The 10,791-nt window shown below is 46.3% G+C and overlaps 1 long non-coding RNA gene across 1 annotated transcript; it reads right to left on the bottom strand.

Annotated features, from left to right (window-relative positions):
* Positions 1 to 760: 760 nt before the first annotated feature.
* On the bottom strand, positions 761 to 9,741 carry LOC103665483. Its single transcript, XR_005838749.1, has 2 exons — positions 9,258 to 9,741; positions 761 to 1,504 (listed from the first exon to the last, which is right to left on the bottom strand). It is a non-coding gene; the product is annotated as an uncharacterized LOC103665483 (long non-coding RNA).
* Positions 9,742 to 10,791: the final 1,050 nt, after the last annotated feature.

Here is a 10,791-nt window from a genome sequence, read left to right as displayed (position 1 = left end):
AGAAGTGTGATACTTTGTTAGAAATGCAGAATCTTGGGCATTTCCTCCAACCTAGGGAATCGGGATCTGCATTTTAACAAGACCCCCTGTTGGTTCACATATGCGTTTACAGTTTTGAGACATGTTGCTTTAAGGGGAGTTTTTAGCTTCCTCTTTCTTCCTGCCTGGAATGTGAATGTGATGGCTGGGGCTACAGTGGCCATCTTTTGACCACGATGTGACCTCAAAGAAGCCACATGCTAAGGAGGATAGTGAAAAACAACGGAAGGAGCCTGGGCACTGATGACATCATGGAGCCACCACACTGCCCGGAACTGCCTGCTCCAGATTTCCTGAACACAAGAGAACCACCTCTACCATATGCAACTACTACTGAGAAGCAAGCTCTCCAGAGGCACAGACTAGAGGAAAAACCAGAAAGCCCTAGGCAAGAAAAAGCACAGTCAACTGTGACTGGATCATAAACTATACATAATCATCCCGTTTTAAGTTCATATAGGTAGGTACATGCAAGCGTATAAAAACGTCCAGGGGCGACTGAGTGGCTCAGTTAAGCAGCTGACTCTTGATCTCAGCTCAGGTCTTGATCTCGGGGTCGTGAGTTCAAGCCCCGTGTTGGGCTCCACGCTGGGCATGGAGCCTACTTAAAAGACAAAAAAATATCCAGAGGATAGAAGTATAGACATCAAAATGCTCATAGTGTAGGTGGTAGAATTATGAGTAAATTTAATTTTCTTCTTTGTACCTTCCATTGGCTGAATTTTTTACATTTTGCATGAATTTTATTTTATAATAAGAGAAATAGTTTTTAAAAGATAGAAAATACATGTACCCTACATAAAAGTACACCCAAGATAATAATAATAAAAAAAAGGTATAATATTGAGCAGGATAAAGAACTGCTGGGGCGCCTGGCTGACTCAGTCGCAAGAGCCCGTACGTGGCTCTTATCTAGAGTTTGAGCCCCACGTTGTGGTAGAGATTATTTAAATAAATAAATGAACTTAAAAAAAAAAAAAAAAAAGAATTGCCCACTTCTGGGAGTGGGAGTGGGCCGATGAGAATAGGGAATCGAGTGAAAGCAACCTTGCTGGACTCATGAGGACAAGGGGCGTCAGAGTATAATTCGCACACCCTTGATTCCTAAGGTCCCACAAACTTCCGGCTCACATCACAGACATTTTTGACTAAACATCAATTCACCGGCGCGAGCAATTCCTTGGTTTTCAGATTCTACTAAGTAACTTTTGGCTACATTCCAGAACAAAATGATCCTCAAGAGGCAAAGACTAGTCACACCTGAGGCCCACGGGAATGTAACCACTTCGAAGGCAGCTCAAGAAACACCCGAACCGGCACAGCAAACCTAAAGGAAGCAGGGCCTTCCAGGATCCTTCCTTCAAGGGGAAAATGTCCAAACACGCACACGCTTAAGGAGACAACGCAGCATCCTGTCGCGTGCACTTCCTCCTCTCGCTTTCCTTCTTGCACAGCTCTCCACGCTCTGTATGTAAGAGTGGTTCAAGAATTAAAATACACACACACACACATTTAAGCTGTCTCTTGAATGCAGCTGAGTTAAAATGTGTACACAACAACCCAAACTGGCAAAACTCACACTAAACTAAAACTGTACCAGGACGGCGGCTCAGCAGATTCTAGCACGTCGATGCCCCCCAGCGAGAGGCAATGATGCCCACACCCGACTCACGCGCACACACGTTCGTGAGGGGGAGAATTTTTATCTTTTTTGTTCATTGATGATCTCAAGCATCTAGAACAGGACCTGGCACATAGGAGGTGTGGGGGACATTTTTTTTGAATGACTGTTTATAGCAATAAACAAAGTCTTTGCTTGAAGCAAAATTACCCACAGACACACATTAAATCAATTTGCAAATGTCTCCAAGAGAAACGGGTATCGAATAAGCCCCCACTCATCTCTGCATTCATCTATGTGTATCAAGTGGATACACGGGCGCCCGGGTGGCTCAGTCGGTGAGGCGTCTGCCTTCGGCTCCAGTCATGGTCCCAGGGTCCTGGGATGGAGCCCCGCATCGGGCTCCCCGCTCAGCGGGGAACCTGCTTCTCCCTCTCCTTCTCACCCCACTCTTGTGCTCCCTCTCAAATAAATGAAATCTTTAAAAAATAAAGTAAAATAAAGCGAATACATATTTTATCAATCAAATACTCAGATGTTACAAACACATGGACTCTCTCCACACAAGGCGATGAGATGTAAATTACGGGGGACAAAGAGGACGAGGCAGTATGTGTAGATGATGGACAGCCGTGTAAAATGTTCAGCTGTCGGACCATGGAGATGAGATGGCAGGCACTTAGGACCCTACCAGTGGCAGGAAAGACAAGATTAATCAGCTGCAGCACCCACCCACCTCAGGCTAGTTCTGAAGGTGAGGATCAGAAGGCCCCGACTCGCGAGATCTGGGCTTTGTCTTTGATGTAACTTGGAAAGCTGTGATGCAGACAATCCTATTCAAACATCTTCAAATGTGTATTAATAGGCTACCACGTAGCTTGCTGATGCAGGTTATTAAGATCAGTGCCCCTTTTTTAAAATTCTATGATATAATTTGACTTTCCATATCCTTTTTATAGGGAAAAGATGTGTGCCCAACTTGCAGAAATAGTCTTGTTCCCTTGCCAGATATATTTCTCATTGTAAATTCACATGCTGGCTAATTATAACAGCTTGGAAGTTACATAAATGTCCAACAATAGGGAATCAGTTAAGAATAAAATTCATTATAGTGCATATGTATAAGACGATGCAGTCATTAAAAAACATGATGTAAAAGTAGATATTACCACAGGAAAATGTCCACAAATAGAGGGCATATAACAAATCAGGTTATAAAACAGATGTATCAAGTAATCCCAGCTATGTTTAAAAAACTACTCAAGAGGGAAAAAAACGGGGCAGAACCTTACTAAGCATGGGGTTATGTCTCAGGGTACAATTAAAAGATGATTTGTTTTATTTTGTAGTTTTGTGAATTTAGGTCTTATTTTTCTATATTTTCCAAATTTTCTTTTTTAAAGATTTTATTTATTTATTTGACAGAGAGAGAGAGCGAGACAGCGAGAGAGGGAACACAAGCAGGGGGAGTGGGGGAGGGAGAAGCAGTCCTCCTGCTGAGCAGGGAGCCCGATGCGGGGCTCGATCCCAAGACCCCGGGATCACAACCTGAGCCAAAAGCAGATGCTTAACGACTGAGCCACCCAAGCGCCCCAGTATTTTTCTCATTTTCTATACTGAATAAGAATTACTTCTATAATCAGAAAATAAGCAGCAATTTTTTTTTCAATTTTCGTTCAGATGACCTTAGGCAACTTAACCTGTCTGTGGTTTCTTTACCTGTAAATGGTAAAGGTAAAGAAACCTTTAGGTTACCAGGACATGAAAATGCTTAGAACAGGCCCTGGCAAGTGGGAATTGCTCAGGAAAGGCTAGCTATTAGCTCGGAAATTCTTGCGAGTATGGCGGTATGCGCCTGAGGCCAGGCCTGTCTCACCTGTGGTGACCCTACTTATAAAGCCAGCCTGGGAAGCCGGCAGGCTTCTCCATCTTTCCACTGTGAACAGCTAACAAAGGTAGAAAGGGAAACTTAGAGCTGAGTTCACAAATTCCCAAGTCTTTAGGCACCAGGGAAGAAATGGAAACGTGAAAGCAGCAGCTGGGAATCTGACAAGTGGGGGGGTGCTATGGCTCCCTGGACAGGGGGACTCCCCAGAAGTACCCCAATTCAGCTCATTTATTTACTTATATGTATATATATATTTTAAAGATTTGTTTATTTTAGAGAGAGAGCTTAAGCAGGGGAGAGGAGCAGAGGGAGAGGGAGAGAGAGCCTTAAGCAGACTCCATGCTGAGCACAGAGCCCAAAACGGGGCTCGATCCCACAACCCAGGAGATCACAACCCAGGCTGAAACCGAGAGTCGGGACGCTTAACCGGCTGCACCACCGAGGCACCCTATTTATTTTTTTAAAAGATTTTATTTATTTATTTATTTATTTATTTATTTATTTATTTATTTATTTATGAGAGAGCGAGTAAGCTCACACAAGTGGGGGGAGAGCAGGAGAGGGAGAGAGAATCTCAATCAGGCTCCATGCCCAGCACGGAGCCCAAGGCGGGGCTCGATCCCACAACCCTGAGATCATGACCTGAGCCAAAATCATGAGTCAGACGCTTAACCCACTGAGCCACCCACACGCCCCTAAACATTTTATTTTTATGTAATCTCTCCACCCAGTGTGGGGCTCAGACTCACAACCCAAGATCAAGAGTTGCGTGCTCTACCGACTGAGCCAGCCAGGCGCCCCAACTCAGCTTCTGTGAAAAGTGGGCCCTGGCCCAACAGCCCGCATCTACCCTGGGCTGCCTGGCTTGTGCCGTATCCACAGAACACAACTTACAGTGATGGGAACTTTCCAGGTTGGCGACAGGCCACCCCCATCAATGGTTCCTTCTCTTCAGGGTGTTTACAACTGGGTTTCAAGTATCTGTCAGTGCTGGGCTGGGACGTTGTCAAAGCACACAGCAATGGACAGTTTCTGTCCTCACCCACCAGCGGCCGTGTAAATGACGGAAACCGACCTGGGTAAGAAAGGCCGTCCAAGGGTTGCACAGCTGAGGGGCCTGTAGGCAAGTTAGTCTGACTGGTTTCAGTCTGAACGACTGGGGAGGGAATTCAGAGAGTAGGAACTAATCCTGCAGCAAATGTGAGCTGTCCGAGAATTCCAGGGACCATATGATTTATTGTCACAATGGGGATACTTCTTATTTCTCAGAGTGGAAAGGAATGCTATTAATAATCACATCGGGACATCGGGTCTTGACTGGAAATGCCTCAAACACATTGGGATAAACAGCTACCCAATTAAATTGGGTAAATTCCAGCTCTTCACCTGACAACCATCTACTTACATGGCAGGAAGAAACCACTTTTTTCAAACCACTGTGTACTAGTAAATAACCCAGAAGGCCTATTTCAAGGGCTTACTCCCCACAAAAGTTTGGGATCTCCCTCTCTGGAATCCTTGGACTGAAAGCCGACAGGCTCTACAGCCAGGATGAGGGCCCCGGTTCCCAGAGCTGATACGGTGAGAAGTGGTGCAGAAGGAAAGGCAGTAGAGATCAGCTGATCTCCCAGTCACTGGTTCCTCCCTAGACCCCTGATACCACACCAGCCTCAAGGAGGGAGAAAGGGAGCTATTCTGTGCAGCGGCTCCACCTGGACTCAGCGGGGTCAGGGGTTGGGCCACCCGTGAACCTCTGTTCCCCTTTCCTCACTGGACTCCAGAGGTTACAAGTCAGCCACTGGCTCAGAAGCCACTCGTGCAGTAATGACAAGAGGCCAGGATTACAGGCCCAAGACCATGTCCGTGGGTGACACCAGCTGGGACTGAAAACTGATGTGCGTTCTACCTAACAAGTATCTTCCAATTCTACAGATGGGAAACAGGGCTCCATTACATTCCCATGGTCTGTCAGATAATTATCCTATTCAGCCCTCTTCCTATGTTGTGAATTTTTAGCTTCTCAAATTTGCCTCTCTTTTTCCTCCTCCTGTACTAATGAACAGAATTCCAAGTCTGGCTTTGAAACTACAGAACTCCCTGACTACTGGTGAAAATGTCTCAGCAAGATCAGGGGGAAAAATATTTCTCTGTTCTCCTACAGCTGCAGAAAAGCAAGCACCATTCAAAGTCCCAAAAGTGTTCTTGCTAAGGTTATTATTTTTTTAAAGATTTTATTTATTTGAGAGACAGAGCGAGTAAGCGTGCTCGAGCAGGGGGGAGAGGCAGAGGGAGAAGCAGTTTCCCCACTGAGCAGGGAGCCCAAGGCGGGTGGGGGGAGTGGGTGCTTGATCCCAGGACCCTGAGATCATGACCTGAGCCAAAGGCAGACACTTAATCAACTGAGCCACCCAGGCGCCCCTTATTAAGGTTATTTTAAGGAGTCTTTCGAGACTCCTAGACTTCAGACATTGTTAATACATCCTGGGAAAGTGATCTTTAAAGTCTATAAATTTTAAAGGCTTTAAAGTCTCTAATTCTGATTACTTACTTAATAATTTGTAGTCCTGGGGGGCACCTGGGTGGTGCAGTCAGTTGACCGTCCCAAATCTTGATTTTGGCTCGGGTCATGATCTCAGGGTCGTGAGACAGAGCCCGGCAACCAGCTCTGTGCTCAGCTCAGTCTGCTTGGGATTCTCTCTCCCTCTGCCCCTCCCCCCACTCACATGCACTCGCTCTAAATAAATAAAATCCTTAAAATAATAATAATTGGTAGTCCTGTAGCACTACTTAAATAGATATGCTAGGTTTTTTGGAAGGTGTGATTTTTCATTCTTAAGCCAGGAGAGGATCATTATTAGCAACCTCGTCTAATCATCAGAGCATGGAAATAAAAATGAATAAAAACACTGGCTTTGGGGCGCCTGGGTGGCACGGTGGTTAAGCGTCTGCCTTCGGCTCAGGGCATGATCCCAGCGTTGTGGGATCGAGCCCCACGTCAGGCTCCTCCGCTATGAGCCTGCTTCTTCCTCTCCCACTCCCCCTGCTTGTGTTCCCTCTCTCGCTGGCTGTCTCTATCTCTGTCGAATAAATAAATAAAATCTTTAAAAAAAAAAAAACACTGGCTTTATTGGATTTTGTTTTTAAACAGAATTTGATAATCAAATGTTTAACTTAACAGCAATAAAGCTCCAACTGTTTCAATGTCTGGTGGCTGAAGTTATTCTTTTTGCCTTTAGCAAATCGTAAGAGGACTGAGCCAAGCTGTCTGGGTGATAGGGAGTGCATCAACCCTGCACTGGGGCCAGGGCCCAACCCCCAGCAACCAGGAGAGTAGAACAGGGTTGGGTTCTTGGGCCTTCGAGCAACCAGGGAAGGTCTTCACCTTCTACAGGCAAAACAGTCTGTCGTGTCAAGGTAACTTTCCAGTCCTCTTCCTGTTCCCCGGGGAACAGGAGTGATTTCACTAAGGGGACAGAGGTGAGGAAGGAGGGTTGGAGGTCCCACTGCCATCGCCCAGATACCTTTTCTCAGTCCACTTAGAAGAGGGGCCACTGGATTCAGACTGATGCTTATTTGAACATGAGGGTTCTGAGAATTTGAGGGGGTCCAGATCCAAAGTCCCGTTCTCTACTCTGCCTCCGTTTCCAAAGAAAAATGAAAATGCAAATTCTAAACAGAACATGTAAAAACTGTAAGTACTAGGGGCACCTGGCTCGCTCAGTCAGTAGAGTATGTGACTCTTGATCTCAGGGTCGTGAGTTTGAGCCCCAGGGAGACACAGAAATTACTTTAAAAATAAAAATACATTAATTAATTAATAACATGGGGGAAAGAAACCCTATAAATGCTACTACATTCTGCTCACTCAGAAAGCCTACGTCCACTGGGAACCGAGGAGGGTGGGAAGAACTCCATCCTCAGCCCTCCTTCACAGTGACTCTGAGCCACAGTTCAGGCCGGAGAGAAAAGGCGTGGCTAGGCATTGGTAATAGTAAAAGAAACCAAAAATAGATAAATAAAATAAACCAGAAGGAGAAAACCAACTAGAATGAACCTGTATTCTGAACAAAAGAATTCACAAGCGTTTAGCATTCCTACGATAATGGGTGCAAGCTGACTGCAGAGCAGGACAGGGGTCCCAAAGGCCTTCCTGCACTCACCTGGCTATGGTTCTCTGTCCAGCCAAGATACATAAGGCTTCCCCACTTTCCAAGTGGCTTATCACTTCAGTTTTATAGACTGAAAATCCTATTTGTGGGCAAGAAAAAGGATCCACACGTTAAGGAATCAGGGTATGAGGGCAACTCTCTGCTGATGAGCCCCCTAATTTCATGGCTCCAGGCGGGCTAACTGTCCTCCTCGTTCCTGCCCCTTGGCTCCTACCCACTGGCTCTGGATATGCCATTTACGTCCTTCTTTCCTCTTTTCCCGTGACCAACTGTAGACTTCCCAGCTCCCAATATCTTGCTGTCCACTCTAACCTAAAAATACTTCTCAGGTAAGTTTTTCTGAGGATCACCACAGAAATACAGAAAATGGGTAGAAAGCCTGGTCTGTGTTTCTGGTTTTCCAGATACCCTGGGAATTTCTTTTCTATCACCCTTTTGTAATCAAGGGTAGATTTCAATCCCCATTCATACATACTTTCTCCAACGCTTACACTAACTACAAAACGTGGGGGGCTGGCAAACTCCAGATGGGAATCTTCTACCTGAATGTCCTTCCAAATTTAATCTAATTAAAACATTCTGATACAGGATTACAGTGACAAAAGGAACTAAAAACGCATTTCCTGTATTTGGGGAGAAGTTGGAGAAATATGCTCTGAGGGGCAGAATATACTCTGAGGGCTGAATGGGCCTGGTCTCGAAAATCTTTTGTGTGTGTCTGGGATGAAAAGAAGACAGTGGCAGTGGGCAGCCCCCCTAGAAAGCTACCAGTCAGTCCCAGGCCTGGGATCCTGCTGTGGGGGCTGCTTACACAGAACTCTAGCTATGAGAAAGGCAAGAATTCCGAATGCTCAAAAAAACTGCCCACTTTAACAACTCTTGATCTTGGGGCTGTGAGTTCGAGCTCCACATTGGAGGCAGAGTTTATTTAGGAAAGAAAAAGAGAGAGAGAGAGAGAAAGAAAAAGAAGTATCTTGCCTCAGGGCCCAGCAGCACTTCAAGGCTCTCTGTCAAAATACTGGGAATTAGGACCTGCACCAGAAGAGCGCCTGCCATACCAATAAGGGACATTTCAAACCAAGGGACACGCAAAGTCCAAGCCTTTCCTCTGGCATAAAAATCATAATATAGGGGCGCCTGGGTAGCTCAGTCAGTTAAGCATCTGGATTGGGCTCAGGCCATGATCTCATGGCTTAGGAGATGGAGCCCCACGTGGGATTCGGCGCTCAGCGGGAGTCTGCTTGGATATTCTCTCCCTCTGCCCTTCCCCCACTCGTGCTCTCTCTCTCTCTCTCTCAAATAAATCAATCTTTAAAATAAATAGGTGAGTAATATAAATAAGAAATAAACATTGAAATAAAAACCAAAAACAGAAGGTTGAGCTCTGCTACTCGGACAGTCCGAAGCTCGGGAGGCTCTCCAGACCCCGAAGGTTCCACAACGCACGAGAAGGGAAATGCGGAGAAAGACCCACAGTTAGCGAGAAACTGCACTTAAGCCTTCCAGGCGGGCCGACTGAGGGTCACAGGAGCGCTCTTACTCAGTGTCATGGCGTTTCCGTAATTCTTTAATAGCACGTCCGGGTAAAGAGCCTTCTCAGGCCAGTCCAGGCGACTGCACTCTTGGTTTCTGAAGCCCACGTCCACATCATCGAAGGTCACCGGCCCTGGCCACGGGAAGTTTGTCCACTATGACCCAGGGGCGTCCCAGCACCTGCCCCTCGAAGAAGTAGGGCTGGGAACTCGAAGAGTGGGGGATGGACGCGCCTGAGAAGAGACGGTCGGGGGACACCGAGCCGACCACCCGGGCACAAGGAGAGACACCGCTGGCGTCGACCCCCTCCGGGGGACTCGGGACCCGCACCCACTCCCCTCAGGCGCTGGCGGCTCGGCTAGGTGAGGTAAACGGGAGAGCAGAGGAAAAACGCAGAACGCCCGCCCGCAGCAGCACACCTGCCCCCTACCCTCACGGGACAGGGGAAACTGCACGGTTGGTCAACCCCGCGCCCGCAGGAACCTCGGGCCCCTCCCCCAGCCAGCTTCCGCGTCCTCTCTAGGCTGCGCGGAGGACCTTGCGTCTCGGCGGGCAGCTCCGTAGGACGCCTGGAGAGCGCGGCTGGTGTGGGCTTGGACCGGAAGCATGGCGTCCGGGGTCGCGGGGAAGGCCTGAGCGATTCGGCGAGGCTTGGCCCCTCACCCCTCACGTTTTAGCCGATCATCTTTAAAACTATTTTTCCTCTATTGTATTTCCTGTTGGACAACTAAAGAGGAAAAAAAGCCAATGGCACCCCAAATATACGGAAATAGCTACTGTTAACATTTTATTTTTTAAAATTTTTATTAAAAAAAATTTTTTTTTAAAGATTTTATTTATTTATTCGACAGGATAGAGATAGCCAGCTAGAGAGGGAACACAAGCAGGGGGAGTGGGAGAGGAAGAAGCAGGCTCATAGCGGAGGAGCCTGATGTGGGGCTCGATCCCACAACGCCGGGATCACGCCCTGAGCCGAAGGCAGACGCCCAACCGCTGTGCCACCCAGGCGCCCCTAAAAAAATTTTTTTTAACTTGAAGATTCATTACAGGATTATTACAAGTACAATAATCAATACAATGTGATATCACGATAAGGATAGACATATGCACAAATGGAACTAAGTAGACTCAAAGAATAGCAATAAGCACATAAAGGATTCGATCATCAGATTGATACAACAGATATATGCAAATTAAAGCTAGAATTAGGTACTATTACATACCTACTAGAATGAAATTTTAAAACAGTAATGATATCAAGTAAGGTAAGAATACGGAGCATCTAGAAATCTCATTTTTACTGATGAGAGTGCAAAATGGTATAACCACTCTGGGTTTTTTGTTTGTGGTTTGTTTTGTTTTATTTTTACCGTTAACATTTTAGAGAATTTTACTCTGATAATTTTCGACATATAGTTTGATATTTTTGTATCATTCCACTTGATGTTGTCATATAAGCGCCCCTCCACCCATACTGTGACACCCATTGTAATACTCCATTAACCGGATTATCATCATGTATTTATTCATCCTATATCAAA

This window comes from Ursus maritimus, unplaced genomic scaffold (genome assembly GCF_017311325.1).
Source record: "Ursus maritimus isolate PB19 unplaced genomic scaffold, ASM1731132v1 scaffold_30, whole genome shotgun sequence".
NCBI lineage: Eukaryota > Metazoa > Chordata > Mammalia > Carnivora > Ursidae > Ursus > Ursus maritimus.
Note: the sequence above shows the minus strand (reverse complement) of the source record. Positions and strands in the feature narration are given on the sequence as shown.